Raw genomic sequence first — 15,576 nt, 5'->3', positions numbered from 1 at the left:
TTCTCTATGTCTGATACTTTTATTGATGAGAAATGGGTAAGAATCAGGTGTGCCAGAAAAAGGCACTTCTGGAAGACAATGTGAAGAGTGGTAGTAAGGTAGCAAAGGGGCAGGAAGCAGCAGTGAAGATACAAACTTAGCAGGAGTACAACTTTTCTAGAAATCTGTGATTTGCAACGGACAAAAGAAGTTGGTTAATATGTGTTCAGTGTTTTAAAATTAAAAGTCAAATTTGTGGGCACTTGCAAAAAGTATCTTGAAAATGACTGTACACTTTTGCAGTAATTCTTTGTGTAAATGTGATATGTGAATGAAAGGGCTGTAAGGAGTACACCTTGCTGAATATTTTATGTGCAAATAAAACACTAGATGGGTATATGGACAATGCTACACAAATCAGGTAGCTGAGTCCAAATTAAGTTTGGAGTTTGTGACTGCAGATTTGCAGCTGTGTACTGCTGTTGGTTTAAAAGGTGATAACAGGATAAAGGAATAAATGGCAAAGAAGGTAAAAACTGACACTTCAGTAATACTTTCAGGTAAGGAGAGCTCCATGGGTAGAAGCAATGCCTTTCTTTAGAGCAGTTTATTTAGCTGGAAAGGATAGGCTTTCAAGTGTGTAAGCCCCGATCAAGTTTGAATTAGAAACAGCAGAATGCAAAACAAAATTGAAAACAATGGATGCACAATTTTTATAATACTTTTACTAAGCATATGTCATTAAAAGATGATGAAGGTTCTCTGGAGAAGTGCTGTTGTCCAAAGTCAGCCCAGTCTGACTCTTAAGGCCTGGCTCATTATTTTCAATATGTGGGAGATTTCATTTTGTTCCCTTATCACCCAAAGGCTGTAAGGAAAACGGTTGTTCTGTGAACTGAAAGGAAGAAAACAATTCATTCCAGTAACATCCTTGGGGAAGGGGAATATTTGAACTGGACTGAAGGCTGCTAGTGGTGATAAGGACTACTAAAGCATGTATGGGGGGTAGGGGGAAAAGAAAACTTCATTCCTTTTTATGAATAAAAAAAGCAAGTTTTGTTTTTCTTCTTATGTGTCTCCACCAGTCTTGCTAGTATAGTATTTTATATTGGTAATTGCTGAGGGAAATTGCCTTCCTCCTGGAGATCCCTGCTGATAACTGTGTGGCTGTCATGGAGTGTTGTGCATTTTGAGAATTTCAGGGTATCTCTCAAGGCTCACAGCTGTGGGACTGCTTGTGCTGTGAAATGGTTTTATGCAAAGTTTGCATGAGATGATTTGCTGCTACAGTTATTGCCTGTGGCTGGTGTTTTCCATGTCTGCTTGGAAGCCTAGATAACATTCAGAATGCAGATTATAGCAAAAAGCTGCATAATTGGGGTCTTTTTATGGTGGCTTTTTTTCTTTAATTGCAATGTCAAATCATAATGCCTCCTCCCCCACCCCCACTTGTTTTGTTCTAAACCAAACTTTATGCGTGACTGAATATGACCCAAGGTCCAGGTATCAGGGTAGTTCTGGCCCTGCTGGTATTATCCATTTCCAACAGAGTTTCTCATGCAGCACTTTCAGATCCTGTGCACGTAACTGCACATGCTCCACTGACTTTCTCCTCTTACACTGATTCAGCTTGACAGGTCTTTTCTGTCAGGGCATGAACTGTCTGACTAATACTTAATTTTTCCATATTTTTTTCTTGGAATGGTGTCAGGATAGACATCTTTGTACAGGGATGGTGTTAACCAAGTTTGAAGGTAGTATTGTCTGGTTTGATTGTATTTCTTCTGGATTTCATAGCAAAATTCTCATCATTTTAGTTTGGATAAATATGGGCTCACGTTGGAGTTGTTAAAGTAGTAGTTTTTAAAATGTTCTTTATCTATGAAATGGAGGAGGTGAATATAAATCTTTATTTGATAGATTTCTGGAGTTGTCACTTAGGATATAACCCACAGGGCTGGAGATCCTGCTGTGTGTCAGTAGGAGCTGCAGAGCAGGTTTTGAAAAAGCAGGCCTGTGAAAAGAACATGCTGTAGAAATGGAATCATGCTTTTTAGCAGCAGTTTCAAAACTCCTCCTCCCCCAAATCTGAACAGCTGATATGGCAAAACTCCACTGGTTTTATTCCATTGACTTTTTAATAATAGATGTGCTTAAATTTAATTTGCTTTTGAAATAGCTACTGTCTTTTAAATCCAACTTGAAAGTAAATGTAAAATTGAATGACTGTCATGGTATGTGCTGCAGCAGGTACTGCCAGGGCACCTGGTGGGTTTCCCTTGCAGAACTGGAGAACTGGTTTCCCTTGCCACCTTTTAGGGGTGGCACACATCCCACTCTTCCCCTTATCCACGCTGCCATTTTTTCACAGTTTTTTCACCAAGTATTCAGGAAGTTCAGCTCTTTGTGGTTTCTTCCCCTCTGTAAAGCGTGTTAAAACTGATCAGCAGGTTCAAGTGTTGGGGGAGAAGGCAGAAATAATAGAAATTCAGTGTCTGTGCCCCTCTCTAATGAGCTTTGTTTCCTTAGGAAACCAGGCTAAGAGGCACGTCCTCATTTCAGCTTTGTTTTTTGCATTGCAAATTTGGAGCTTTGTTCCAAGAAAGTCCTTACTGCATTCATAATCTCCAGTGTGGTGTGTTGAGCCTTGGGGAATTTTTCTTCAGCCTAGCATCCAGTGGGAGTGTGAAGAATGGGAGCAGTAACGTTTTTAGTGATTGGGAGTCACACAGGGAGTGGAATGGGGCCAGTGGAACTGCAAGGCCTGCTTTGGTAATGTCCTGCAGCATCACCACCTTTCCAAGCCCACCCGTTCCTCCTGCTCACCCTGAAGGAAGGCAGATCAACCAGTGAGGTTAGTTAACGTGGGGAGTCACTGGATAAATGGGAATATGAAGGAGGTCTGATGTTAATGATGTTCGTGCTTTAGGAAATGGTAGAAGAACATAGGCATCACAGCTGTTTAATTTGGTTTCATGTGCTTCATTGCATGGAAGATCAAACAAAACACTGCAGAAGTAATACTTTGCTGGAGTTCAGAAGCAGCAGATTTCTCTGTCTGTCCCATAGTTCACATAATTAACCAAAAGGCACTGTTTTCAGCTTGTGAGAGAATGATGGACTACTTGCCCTATTAAGTGGATTCAGAAAAGATGTGAACAGGCTCTTGTGCTGGAAAGAAAACCCAGCTCTGCTGAGATTGGTTTTCAGATAACATGTTGGATCAGGTAGTGCCAAGAGTAAACACGTATCAATTAAACTGAAGTGTGGATAGAAATGTGACAGAAACTTTCAAAGCTGTGTTAATATAGGATTGTAAAACATTTAAAATCCTTTCTTAGGTAGCTGTAGTGCACACACACTACACTGTAGTTCCTTTAAATTGGTACAGCAGCTTCCTGTAAAGATACTGTGTTTTTTAATTAAAAACAGTTCACTTAGTCATCAGCCCTTTAAAGCAGATAAAGATCATTGATCTAAAATGAGATGTGTAGCTCTTCAGGCTGAAGATAGAGATATCAGATTATTTGTGTGCTTTTACAGCTTCTCACCCAATGCAGGGCCACTGGTGTCGCATGCAGTGCTGCTCTAGGTGCTCCCTTCATGCAGTCAGGCATGCACTCCATAGGTCTCACAAAATGTGAACCAATGTAGTCTCACAGAAGAACTGCAGCATGTCAAATAATTTATCCATCTTTAGCTTAAATGTTCTTTTGAGTTCAGATTATGTAATTTGAGTAGTGTGAATGTTGCCAAAATACAATTTCCTGCATCCAAAATGATCACATTTGCTCATTTCAGTCAGAAAAAAAAAAATCATGTTTATTCATACACATTTTATTGCCATTTAAAATACACCAATGTTTTGACCATTTCTTGGTGTTGTCACATCTTATACAAGCACATGTACAACAGTATTTTTTAATACTACTTTCTGATATTTCAGAACTGTAATAAGAGAGAGAGAACCTGTTTCAGGTATTAAAGGGTTCTTTCCTTCCCCTTTTGACTCAGATCTGGAATAGGCATCTCCACTTGCCTTCCCTTGGGGCAGACTGCATACATGGGCATTAATAAAAACTGGTGTGGAGGCAGAAGCTTGCAGTTTTGACAGAATTGACAGATCAATTAGAGTCGCTTGTTTGGGATAATTTTACTGATCTTTTCTGAGGTCAAATGTAACCGTATATAAATCTTTGGGAAGCAACCTTTTGATGTTTTCTCTTATGACATAGTTTGGTCTAAAGTTTTTCAAAGTGCTGATGTTGAGTGCCCAGCTGCTGCAAAGGATTCCTGTCTGTAGGCAGTAAGATGTTCTATGAAAGCAAAATTGATGCTTTTCATTTGTTGATTATTTTACTGTAAACTTTTTATTGTTGAAGAGACCCTAGTAATTCTTGGAAGTTATCTGGAGCCTCTCTTGGAGGGGATTATTTTTAAGAACATCCTTTCTATGTAAAAGGCTACAGATCTGTCACCATTACTAGAAATTGCCTAGGTTGACTTACAGTTGAAAGAACATAATGAAAGTTTTACTTTACTCTATAATATTACTAAATATTTAGCAGTTGTGCCTTTGGGTAGCAGGAAGGCCTGCCTGACCTACTTTTATTTTAATCACTGAGGGGATATTTCATGACTTGGTCCTGGCAAAGGTCAGCTGTAACAGTTCTTGTGAGAAAGCTGATTTTGTGAGTTTGGAAAGGAAGGAGGAGATTTTGTGAGTTTGGGCTGCCCTTTTTTTTTTTTTTTTTTTTTTTTTCCTTTTTTTTTCTGGAAAGATATTGGTGAGAGGAAAGCAAAAGAAAAAAAGTCCTTTATATGGAATTTATCTCTTCCTTTCAGGTCCTTCTAGTTCTGGCCTGAGGTACTGGTGTGTTACTGCAGGGCAGGGGCAAATGACATGGATGTTAGGCACAGCTCTTGGCTTTGCAAACACGGATGTGTTCTGTAGCATTATCCGAAATGGGCTGTTACTAGATCCAGTTCTCCTATTCCTCTCTCCAGTGGCAGATGTCTTTGCTTCTGCAGGCAGGTAACAATCCAGCATTTTTCTCATAGAAGAAACATCTGCTACAGGACAGTTTGGACACCTGAAACTTTTCTCAGGTGTATGAAGTGTATTAAGGCAAATATTCTGATGCGTATAATGAAGAACGCTCTACACTGTTCACTGTTTAACTCCTCAGATTTCCTCCTAAATTCCCAGGCTTGTAAAGAAAAGTTTTACAAGTAAACCATAATCTCCGTGCATTCAGATCATCTTGTTCATACAACCTGTTCATAGAACTTGTAAAAACTTTGAGAATATTGAATGACTAAGTAGATAGGTAGAGCTGGAGCTTCAAAACTACATTTCACAATTTCAGGAATTCTGATCCCTGACATAACCTAAGAAACTGTCCAAGCTCTCACAGCCCCCTGGGGCTGGGGTAGCAGTGGGAGGCAGGCTCACCTTGGGCTGCCTGCTGTGGTTCCTGTTCCAGCTGTTGCTGCTTGGTTTGTGTTCGCTTCCTGCCACCACAGCAGGGCTGCCTCAGCTGCCTGTGCAGCATTTGCTGCAAATGTGTTTCTTTAAAAACAGAGTCTATAAATAACCAAACATTGATGTCTTCCCAGTTTATAACTCTCCAGTTTGAAATCAACATAACTTCACCCTCAAAAAAGCATTATTTCAGCTGTACCTTTCTGGCAAAGTCTTGCTGTTTTGGATAAAACCCTTGCCTTGGTAGGGAGGAAGGAAAAAATAGTTGATGTTCCTCTCACCAAGTTGGCAAGAGACAAGTTGAGCAGCCTCATTTCATCCTGAAATGAAACTCTGAAGTCTGGGGATTATTTATGAATTGTTTTTCCATTAAAGATGGCAAACGTCTGGCTGTGTGGAAGAGTCTGAACTCCATTTACATTGCTGGTTGAGACTTCCAGACACTTTGTGCTCAGTGTGTGTAGTCACCCCCAGGGCTGTTTGCAACATGTCAACACTTCTTATCCTGTTCCTCCTTCTGCACTCTGCAGCAGTTACCAGACATTCTAAGGTGCTTGTCATCTGAATATTTCTTCACAGTTAAGCAAATATGCCGGTATTGATCAGGGAAGCAAGCAGTTAAAAATTAAAAATGAGCATGTTCCTGAAAATCGATCACAATTCTGTTTTTTAATTGTATGTGGGAGCAAAAAAGGGCCTTTTACATTCCTCTAAAACTGGTGAAATTTATAGAAGACTGGACTGAGCCAAGAATGGATAGAGTTTTAAAAATTACAATCTGCAACTAAATATCAAGGAAATGGATTTTAGTTAATTCTGGAAAAATGCTAAGGCAGGGCATGAAAAAGTGTTCCAGCTCTGTATAACAGAACTTAGATGTTCACCAGGGCAAGGAAAATAAAAATTACCTTGATTCACTTGAAAAGAGGCAAGATAGTTGAGCACTGAAACAAGTGAGAGTTAAGAAGCTTGTGGAGTTGTTACTGGTAGATGAATCTATATGTTGACTATTTGTAGCAGCCTGTCTGCAGCACTTCTTAAATTATAAGATTGGAGACTAACCTGAGCCACCACCTTAATTTCCTTTCTTTGCTACTCTTGAAGCTGAGGAAAGAAGCTGAGACAAGAAAGGATTGTGCAAGGAGACTTGTCTGCAAAGGCTCCCATCAGCCAAATCTTACCTGGTGAATGCAAACCCTGCTTTGCCCACCCCTTCCAGTGCTCCCCTGTAATGTCAGGGTGTCTGAGAGGACCCTCGTGGGGCTGTGAGGGTCCTGTCTCACCCCCCGGACCCAGTGCAGCCCCTCCATCCAGCGAGGGCCTCGGTGCAGACACTGGTTTGAAACTGGGGCAGACCTCTGAATTCTGCCTCTGGGGGCCTGTGTTAACAGGCCCTTGTGAACTGGCTCACTGAAGAGTTGGTTTACATGTTAAATCAGTAGTTTTATTTCCTTGAAGTTATTGAAGTGTTTAAAATGTCTGCATGTGTCTCTCAGGACTGTGCAGGGACAGGAGCCTGTATGTTTAGCATCTGTGTTTCAGAAAGTTTCTGGCAATGTCCTCTCTCTGATCTCTTCTGGGAGCTTGTCGCATCAGAAGTGTTTCAGCAGAAAGGACTGGACACAGATGCCTACAAAGCCCGTGGTACAGCTGCCCCTGTCCTCCCAAATCCTTCCAGCTCCTCCTCGCACAGTCTCTCTGGTGTCTGTGCCAATTTTCTAATCAGTAACTTCTGCTGCTGTCTGTAAAGGTGGGAAATAAAGGCAGTTTGGGGAACTTTGGTGCTTGCTGTATTTTATTGTTTTTGGCTACTTAGAAAAAGTTGTGCTCACATTCTGCAAGTTCCTCTCACTAAGACCAGCAGGAGGGTCAGCAGTTTACACAAAGGCTCGAGGTGTGTTACCTGCTTTAGGGGGATGGAGTTAGCTACTTTGCTTACTTTTTAAAGGGGGAAAAGAGATCACTTGATCGGTCAGCAAGACCACATGACGAGCAGCTGATTGTAATTAGGTGGGGAGGGTGGTTGTGTGGGGCTGGCAGCTTCCCATGCCCTGGGAGCATTACAGCTGTTAGTCTGAACAACACTATTTTGGTTTTATTTCTTTCTCTGCTGATGCTTCCTGTAGATGAGAAATGGCTCTTTTTGCATGACTATGGTATTCAAGAGATCTGAACTGTGTCAGGAAACTTGTCACTGAAGCACATTTGGAAAACTACAGGTCCATTCACAGCTGTTAAACATAGGTATGTAAACACTTTCTCTTTTCTGTTTGTTTTCAGAAGATTTATTACATTGTTTTCCTTGAGCTGACTGTACCAGCTGTTCTTCTGTTAAAAGTTTTGAAACACTGTTGCTGCACTTTAACAAGGTGCCTGGAATAGTCCAATTTTGGGAGTTCAGCTTTGCTGCATCCTTATGTTCTAGAGGGAAAAGTAAAGCTGGGCAGCGGGCTTTGGGGTTAAATGACAAAATTGCAGCTTTTTTGGTATTTATTTAGTCACTGCTTTTCATAAATAAATCAGATTTAAATACAAACCAGGGTAAGTTTATTAACAAAATAAATAAAATGACTGCAGTGAGCAGTGTCTGGATCTAGTAGCCATAAGATGCCTGTTCTGGTCCCAAGCCATCAGCCTATATTTTCTTCTGTGGCAAACTTGTCAAAACTTCTTCTGCAGTTGGAAGGTAGAATTAGACCCCGATAGTAAAATGTGCTGTGCAGATAACGTTTAAAATACTGAATAAAGTAGCTCAGGATTTTTAAATGTTGCAGTGCTTGAACTTTTTTCTCCTCTATTTCTTCCTGTGTTCCTATTAGCATTTAAAGATAAATTATACTGAATAAAACAGTCCTTTAGAATGGCAGGATTTTTAACTGTGTTGTGCACCGTGTTTGTTAACATGTTTGCTAAAGGGATGATAAGAGGCATGAAAATTGTGTTGCACAGGCTATTTTTAATTACAAAAAAAAAAAAAGAATAGTAAGGAACCATGAGAGCTCATGTAGTTCACATTCCTTGTTCAATTATATAGTAATTGAAGTGAATCTTAAAATTAATTATCATAAAAACAGTAGGCAGGTGGGCTGTTCTTACTGTGTTTTGTATCTCCTTTGGAAGAAACTCGGAATATAAGTCATCCCATCCCATCCCAAGCATGATTTTGTAATCAGGCATCCTTTCAAGCCATGTGCTTACCAGCATTTTTCTAATCGTGGACCAGAACTCCAGTTTTTGTAGACTGTAAATAACCAAGGAGGAGTTGTTCTGAGAACAGAAAACAGTATTCTTCTCCATTTCCGTGGAGGTCACAAGGCTTTCCCAGGGTTTTATTTGATGTTTAGCATAGAATGTCTTAAGATGATTTTTCTCCTCCAGATCATGACCAGCTGACTTGTGTTTATAAGTGAGAAGTGAGAAATTCATAAATGTAGTTCAATAAATATATTTCTTGCTGTTTCCTTATAGACATCTCCAGTGCATGAAAAGCTTATATAAATTAAGTGGGAAAAAGGATTTTGTAAACATTGATGCTTGGCTTACTGTTTTTTGTTTTTCCTGTGCTGTGTGGATGGATTGGTTGTTGTAGCTGCTTCACTGTCATTTACTGTTATACAATACTTTCATCTATTGCATTACATGTGCATTTTGAATGTGTTACAGAGTATTTCTAACACATTTTAGTGTAGTGATTTCTACTAGCCTAAGTTATTTGAGGATTAAATTTTGATAATGTTGGGATTCTTCTGTACACAATGCTAGCATTTGGTGCTGCCACCTTTTCCCTCACCATACTCTTGCTGGATTTCAGTATATTTGCACGTTTCCAACATGTCTTTCATTTGTAACACTATCTTAAACAAATATCCTTAGTAATTAAGCCTGGTAAAGACAAACTGGGAATCTAATCCAGCTGGGTTTCTGTAAGCATGTCACTAACAATGGCGTTAAAGAGAAATTGTAACTTTTTCTTTTCTTAAGAAAAAAGACCAAAAAAAAAATTCTGAAACGAAAAAAAACTTAGAATGACCTCAAAAAATCTTAAAACCAGTTAATGGAAAAAGATCTGGAAGGTATCCTAGTAGAAGCATGGAAGTAAGCTCTAGACAATGGGAAAGAGAAAAAGGACTAACTTTTATTTGGTCAAAAATGTTTTACTTCATAACTAAGAAACAGTGTCGTTCCTGCTTCTGAATTTTGTTTAAACACTGTGTCATAGGGATAAAATTTCTTTTAAAAACATCTGTTTTGATACATTGTGATGCAACTGTTGGTATAAACAGAAGAACTGGGATCTTGGTGAGGAAATTCTCTGGGAGTGAGTGGGTTAGCACAGCTCCACTGTAGGCACTGCAGCTGTACTGATTAGTGCTTGCTGAGATTTTCTTTTTTCACAGACTTAATTTCTTTTTACTGGAATCTCATTACTGGATTCTTAGTTTCTTCTATAGTAAATCACATGCATTGATTTAAAATCAAACCAAATGCTGCAAGCCAAAGCCAGTCTTTTAGCAGATGATGAAACACCAGCACCTACTTTAATGAGACTTTTCATATAGAAGCTCTGTGGGGCAATACCATTACATATTCCCATTTTCTTGTGACTTGTGCTCAGAAGGGCATAGTTGAATAGATTCTTTCCTATTACTTACCCTTTATATCCCATTCTTAATTTCAGAGGTTTGATGCCTTTCTCAGTTAAGGTGTAGAATTGTTGTATGAAGTAGGTTTGCCAGTTTGTGTGAGATTTTTGAGTTCTTCACAAGCAGGCAACGTTTCTATTTGGTATCTCACCAAGACAGCACAGTCTGTATGCACTGTGTGTGATAACTGCATGTGCATTTCCCTGACAGTTTTTGACTGGAAACTTGCACTGCTTGGATCAATTAGAGCATTCTGACTGGCAATTTATTTTCAAAGGAAAGCTTTCTATGCTTTTTCTAGGTTATAGAGGTGGTTGTTCTGTAAGCTCACTGCTGCTAAGCCATTTATTAGCTATAAACAGAACCATTCTGAATTTTAATTGAAGACTTCTAAGGGTAGAGGTAGGGAATTGCCTGTTACTGTAGGTCGGTCAGTTCAAGTGAAACTTGAGGATGCTTTGTGTGCATGAAATGTTATGAAATAATTCTTTAGGAAGGCACCTGCAGCATGGAAAGCTGGCAACAGCTGCCAGGTTTCAGTGGTGTTTTACTCTACACCCATCTTGGGGCCCTCCCTCCATCTGGGAATAGCTAAAAGGAAAAAGGTATGGGAAAAAGGAGAAAGGTATGGCATTAGACTTGTGCTGCTTTTTGCATTTCTTGCTCATATATTCCTATAAAACACCAATTAGTGTGAGAAATTCTGGTCTGCTGTTTATCTCAGGAGTCTTTGCCGTGTATCAGGATTTAACTATAATTCATGATGTATTATGGGATTCTGATCTGAGCAGGGAGATAAATATTGTTGGCAACTCAGGTTGAAAAACACCAGGCTTTTTGAATGGAAGCTTTGTGTTGAGCAGTTCAGCCTGCTTAATCAGTGCTTCTTTTGAATTATGCCTTCCCTGAGGCTCTAGAGAGCTGTGCTAGGATACGAATTGAAGCCAACATTTTGCCAAAGCACCGTCTGAGTATTTTGGCAGACTGCAGGGCCTCAGTAGAAGGCTTGGGCAGTGGTAATTTGTGCTGCAGTTCTGGAGCTGTTCAAGTGGAGGACAGGGTGGAACTAGGGGCTTGGCTTTCAATTCTTGAAAGAAAAGCCCACTCAAACACCACAGTTTTAGTTTTGCTTTAGTTTGAGGGATACTTTTGAGTGATAGTTTTGAGTGGCTCATTTGAGCCACAAGCCTGCTCCGAAGTGGCTGTGTCTTGCTGACACATGAAGATTTCTGCTTTGCTGTCGCACGTTAGTGACTTCCTGAAGAGAACAGGTTGTGGCCTATTGAAAACAGCCTATTTCAGGCAGAAGTGAGGTTTTGTTATGTAATGGGCATGTTAAGTTATGGCCAGAGTACTGTCAGCAAGTTGTTTCTAACCTTTTCATAGCATTTATGAAACATGGAAGCATCACACACACTCACTATCTCCAAACATGTTTACTGAAGGAGTCCTGCTCAGTACAGGCTGAAATTCTCTTTCTCAGACTGTAGCTATTACAGACTCTGAAAATAAAGGCTCGGTTTCTTTTTGAGACCTCTTAGGAGCAGATTATTCACAGCTGCCACCCACCTCTCAAGCTCTTTAAAGCTCTCTGCTGCCAGCCTGCACTGCTCTGACTGGCTCCCCGTGGCAGCACAATCTTGGGTAGGTCCAGTGAGCTCACGATGCTTCAGTCAAGATTTTCTGACTTTAAAAGATTGGGAGAAGTGTATGGTAGCTGTGAGCCTCAGTTTTATCAATCTTTATCATCCTTCCCACTCTGCCCATTGGGTACCCTTCCTTGCTTAGCATCTCTGATGGTCCCGTGATGCTGGATTTGAGGAGTAGAATAACCTTTTCTAGTTGCTGACAGTTTCCCTTGCTTTCCCACAGATAACTATGAACTTATTTTGTGCTTTTTGTTACATTCAATTAAGAAATCCCTCTGATTAAATATTTTCACCAGTAACTTTTTTTATTCCTAATGTTGTTTCTGATATCCATAGATAATAGAGTTTTCCAGCTCACTTGAAGTGGATATGGCTTAGTTGTTCAGTCAGTAACTTTGATAACCAGTACATTTTCTAGGGAACAGGATGTTTTCACTGACTGATGGAAGAATTAGTCCTGGTCCAACAGGCCACAATACCCTCGTGATTAGCTGCTTTCAGAATAATTTCTGATAGACCTCAAAAATTCTGGATATTTCAATGGCACCTAAATAATGAGAAAGCATTTAACTTGCTAAGAAATAAGTAGAAGAACAAAATGTTAGAAATCCTCTGTATTGTGACCTCTGTTAGTTGAGATCTCAGTATTACAGAAAAGCAATAATGCTAAAGAATGGCAGTAGCTGCTGAAAAAGAGGTTGTTGTATCTTCCAATTAACAACCAGATTAGCAAGGAAAAGTGTTTACTTCCTATGAAAAACAAAACCCCCAAGTATTTCCCAATCCAAAGGATGAAAAGGTGGATTAAATTCTGCACTGTAGTTCTTTCCTGTCTCAACCCTTTGTATGCTTGCCCACATCATGTTAGATGAATGATGTAGTTTTATAGTCCATTTGTATCATATTTGTGTGCTCTTCACTTTTATCTAACAATGATTAGGAGGTATCTTCAGGTGTCTGGTAGCTGACCTTCTCCATTGACTTCTAATTGTCCTAATCAGGGTAATTTATTTTGCCAGATTATTCCTCTCTAATGCAGGATGTATCTGGTATCCTTCATAAGCTTGGCAGTGTAACCTCTTGGAGAATTATTTTCTGTATTCCAGATGTCTGTCCTATGAAACTAGGTAGAAGGTAGCTGAGAACTTTCCTGTCCAGAGGAGAAATATATCTATATCTATATTGACTTTTTTTTTTTTTTTTAAGAAGCTGTGATTATTTTCCTCTGGCCATTTATAGTGTTTGCTTTAATGGAATTAAACAAAGAACCTGGCCTGACTAACATGTATTGCAGCCTACTGAATCACCCATATAGGCAGAGCATAACTTGGACTTTCTTCAGCATGAGTACCTGCCCATGTTTTCTTTGAGATGCCATTTCATTAATATTCTACCTGCACGTATGAAATCGCTTCCTTTTTCAGTTTTTAGAATTTTAACTTTTTAAAAATTATTATTATTATTAGTCTTATTCTGTATTTTTATGTGCTTGCTTATCTGCTGGAGATTTTTATCTCCTGGAAAACCAAACCATTCCTTAAAAAAATACACAGTTATTATTATCCTGTGTGATTATTATTATCTTCACCTTTACCCTTTGATGGCTATTTCTGTGGGCAGAAATAGAAGTGTGGTCTTTTTTCTTGCCCTTCTGAATTTGAGAGTGTTGCTGAATCAGTGGATGGTCAAACTCCTGGATATTTCCCACCTGTGACTGTGACCAACTTTGTGGGTGAAACCCTTGTGGCTCATTTCTTTTCAGAAACAGTTGGAAAATGTCTGTGTAAGACTGTCATTCGTAATTCCTTGATCCTGTGAAGAGTAGGTGCAGTGCAGTCAGGTGTTCCAGGTGTTAAGATTAGGCTGTGAGGAAGGAGGTGGGTCCCAAAGTGGTTGGAATTGTCACGTTAGGGAGGATGCTGAGCTTTGCTCTGAATTTGCAGTTAGTGAAAAAGCATGGAAGCACACTTGGAAGCCAGTGTGGCTTAATGTATTTGTTAGAGGAAGAGGGGAATGGTTGAGGATGGAGGAAGTAGTGTGGAACTACATAAAAGAAATTAAAAATGCTTGCTTTACTTTCCCCAGTTTACTCTGGAATTTATTCACTTTATGCAGATGTTTGCTTCAGTGCTCTAACTTGAAAGCAGCTTCTGATGAGTGCAAAGAGGTGACTGGTTAGGCAAAAGCTTTTGTTCCTGGGGTGGGGGGGACAGGTCCTCTGAGAGAGTTCAACTGTTTTCATCACATAGCATTGCAAATCTTTATTTACCTACAGTATTTCCTTACTATGGAGCATGAAAATGTTAGAAACTGATGAGGGAATAGAGATGGTGCTGTGCTTTTTTCACAGAAGTTGAAACTGCACAAAGGTCTTCCTGTACGGGAAGTGTTAAATAACCATCTGCAACATTCCTGCTTTTATTATTCATTTTTTCCAGTTCCGTGCTGCTTTTCATTCATTTGTGTAACTGAGATAACCTTTGAGATCCAGCTGCCTGACTGTTGGTTTGGTGATGCTGAAATGCAAATGCAATTGCAAAACTAGCTGTTTCATTCCTTGGCTTCTCTTAGTGTCTCCTGGTTTTCTGGAAATAAAGTCCAGGATCTGCTGTTTCCTTGCCTGCCCTGCTGCACAAGGTTCTCACCACATCAGACCTGCTGCTCCCCCTCTGTGCCCCCTTTCTGGGTGGGATTATCATTTTCTGCCTGGCATCTCCCGTGGTAGCTCATTCTCATAGTGCTTTGTGTGCCCGTCAGTTCGTGCTCTCAAAATGCTGCCATTGTAGTGATGCTGGAAAATGGTTGTAGAGCAACTTCAGCCAAGTAAGAGTGACATCAGTGTTTGGAGGGTAAAACCTCCCAGCCTGTGTTTCTGTACCTAGTCTTGCAGATTGTTATGTATCTTGAGCACCCTTAAAATCAGATCTTTCCAAGAAAGAGGCACTCCTTAGACAGTGAACCTGGAATTCCTTAGAATTCCTCTACAGTTGAAACTAAAACCATGATAACAGTAAAATGTCAGGTAAAGCAATTGAAAGTAACCAAGAATTATTTTTTTCATGTTGTTAATGTTACAGAAAATCCCCAGAAGTCACAGAAAGTATCATTTTGACCAAAACTAAAGCAAGCCAGGTCGTACGTTTTCCTAAGAAAAGCAATACTCAGCTCAGAACGTTTTGGTGAAGTGCTTATTCATTAGTTCTCTTCCCCCAGCACAGCCGGTACTTGAGTTTATTGTAGTCATGATAAGTTTATGTTGCATTTGTACAGATCTGGCAGCTTTTAACAAAGCACTTCTAACAAAGTGCTGACTAAGCAGGGACATTATAGAAGTCCCTGTCCCTTGTTTGGACAGAGCTGGCTGGGCTCTGACTGACCAGTTCTTCAGGCATTCAGGAGCTCTGCAGCCTTAGAGCAGGGTGAGGCTTCGCCCACGCCGAGCAGGAATGTGCTTATTGCACTGCTGGTGTGACAGCATTGCTGCTGCCGTCTGGATCACTTTCTCAGCTTTTCTGCTGGAACAGATGGAGTGACACATAAACACTCTTGGAGTTTAAGTTTGTGTAGTGACTGGGTGAAAAAAAAAATTAGTATGAATTGATGTGCACTTGCAGAATAATCCAATCTCTATAAATGCATTATTGCCCACCTGCAGTGTCTTCTTTTTCTGTCTGTGGGGGATTTTGGACTCATTTTTCTCCAATTCTAATCACATGCATGGAGCCTCAACAGAAAGGAAACAGTTTACATTAAAGACTGCTGTATTCTCAAACCTGAGGTAAAAATGTAAAGCTGTGAATGGAACTGAACAGGCGTGATC

The 15,576-nt window shown here is 39.9% G+C and overlaps 1 protein-coding gene across 2 annotated transcripts in view; it reads left to right on the top strand.

Moving 5' to 3' along the window:
* The window catches only part of RAB27A (RAB27A, member RAS oncogene family), a 30,766-nt gene that overhangs the window by 2,916 nt on the left and 12,274 nt on the right, over positions 1-15,576 (top strand). Inside the window, exon 2 of one of the 2 annotated variants that reach the window (XM_063412596.1) lies at positions 7,591-7,708. The exons of the other annotated variant lie outside the window; for it this stretch is intronic. The gene's annotated coding sequence lies outside the window, so the exon portion shown is untranslated. The remainder of the gene's footprint in view (positions 1-7,590; positions 7,709-15,576) is intronic. 2 annotated transcript variants of the gene reach the window in all.

The sequence above is a fragment of the Prinia subflava genome, chromosome 15 (genome assembly GCF_021018805.1).
Source record: "Prinia subflava isolate CZ2003 ecotype Zambia chromosome 15, Cam_Psub_1.2, whole genome shotgun sequence".
In the NCBI taxonomy this organism is placed as follows: Eukaryota; Metazoa; Chordata; class Aves; order Passeriformes; family Cisticolidae; genus Prinia; species Prinia subflava.
Note: the sequence above shows the minus strand (reverse complement) of the source record. Positions and strands in the feature narration are given on the sequence as shown.